We start from the raw sequence: 2294 nt of genomic DNA on the forward strand, positions 1-2294 counted from the left end.
TTAGTTAAACATAATGAAAATAAAACTAAAAAGAATAGGGAAAGAAAGAACCGAAAGGGGTAGCCTCCAATTCCTCTCCCCAAAGTTTTGTCTCTTGAATTGTGAGGCTTAGAGGTCTGTTTATAGGGCTTAGGAGAGTCCTAGAAGTCCTATTAATCCTAGGAAATTCGGAGATTTAAGTCCTAGTCCAATTAGGATAAAGAAAACCTAAGTCCAAATCAGAATAGGATTCGTTTAGAATTGCGTTCCTATCTTGTGGGGTGATTTTAGCATAGTGGCACTCTGAATTAGGAAAATGATATTTCACAGTGATTTGTATAATTTTGAGTTAGCTTTCTAATGCCGCTTGAATCACCTCTATCTAATATTTGAGCTGAATGTTATGGTCAAAATACCGAGGCATATGCAAAATCCAATTTTGAATCCAATCCGATTTTGACTTCAATTTGAGAAATTATGATTTAATCATTTCCTTTATTTGATTAAACTTAACCAAATCTTCTAGGTCTTCCCAATTTGCCCTTTAAGCTTGGAACTTTTTTGGAAACCCTTTCTTTTCTTCCATGACCTATAAAACAAAGAAAATACAAAAAGAAAATAAAATAGCACAAACTAACAAAACTAAGGATTAACAAATATAAATTAAGGGGCTAAAATACATATATTTTAGCACCCTTGTCAAAAAAATTTGCCATCCTTTTAAGCTAGGTCAGGTAGTAATCTATTGAAACATTCAACGAATCCATCCATTGTACAAATCACAATGAATACCTAGTTTAAATCAAATCATCCAATGTATCCGTTTAATTTACGAATCACAATGAATATCCAATTTAAATTTAATGATTCGATGTATCTGTCGGATGAAACACATCAAGTATCCAATATTTGCACAAGTAATAATCAAACTATCAATCAATAGAATTTAATCCACTAATTGAATTGAAATAGAACCTCAATTGAATTAAACGACGGAAATGTATGAACATTACATGAAAGTATGAATGTAAATCAATGGTGAGGCTTCATCTTCAACCTTAGCTGAAGGTTTTGGCCTCTCATGATTACAAAAGTATAATAAAATGAATTGAAATCATCAAAATTAACAAACTTACAAAGGGAATCGAGTTTAGAGCTAAACAAATGTCAAAAAGTCGAAAACTACAGTGAACGGCGTCCCCTTGGTGCGTTTTTCTCGAAAAATATGTTATTTTTAACCCTAATTTAGGGTTTGGGCGCTGCTGGATTCGCAGCTGACGTGGCCGTCCAGATGGGAGTTTTCCTCGTCCGAACAGGCACTCTTTTTTGGAGCTTTGCCCGAGTATGCTCGAGCGCAGGTCCGTCTGGACGTCCGGACGGGCACTGTCCTTGGTGGCTTTCTCCCAAAAACTGGTATTTCTCGCATTAATTCCAAACTTTTCCCTTAGCAACCTTCAAAACCCTAAAAACACAAAACATCATATTATAATACGGCTAAAGGATTAACAAATGTAAATTAAGAGGCCAAAATATGCAATATTTGTCGCTCATCACATTTAATGCGAGTGTGAGCCTATGTGAAATGCTAACACAATCACACTCCTCTCAAGCTTTCTCTACAGGCTTTCCTAGTTTTTTTTTTTAGTCGTTTGATTTTTTACACTTTGTTATGCTTCATTAGTAACTACAAAAAAATTTAGCCCTTCTATAGCATTCCTTCACAACCATTACATCAATAACCAAAGGTTGGGAATACTTGGGATCAATCTAAACTAATTTGAAAATTATATAACATATAATAGAGAATGACTTTAATTGGAACTTGGTTCAAACTAGGTCATTTATGCCATCCAATAAGAGATAGACACATCAACATGGAGAACCCACACAAATTAAGATGAAAACACTAGATCTTCATCTATTCTCTTCACCAAACAAGCGATCAACAAAACACCAGCTCTTTCTTGAGCTATGTCACTACAGCCATCACATTGTCCCTTCTCCCCTATTCTCGGTTCGATTGCATTCTTTTTTTTCTTTTTTTTTTTTTTCTGTCATCCATCAAGAGTTGCAAGTCCTCTGCTGACCTAGAGTTCTGAGTTGATTATAGGGTGACATATAATTGTTTGTGAATTTGTGACCATCTGATGAATGGAAGACACAAAGAGATAGTAGAAGGTGTTACATTTTGGGTTGGCTCTTTCGGTATCCAAAACTTATGTCTTATTTATTTGGGACATAGGTAGTTGTGTACTTAGGTCTACAAGTGAAAATGGTGAAGAACCTTCAAGAAGACAAGTACTACAATCGATGTT

This window comes from Corylus avellana, chromosome ca6 (assembly GCF_901000735.1).
Source record: "Corylus avellana chromosome ca6, CavTom2PMs-1.0".
Classification (NCBI taxonomy): domain Eukaryota; kingdom Viridiplantae; phylum Streptophyta; class Magnoliopsida; order Fagales; family Betulaceae; genus Corylus; species Corylus avellana.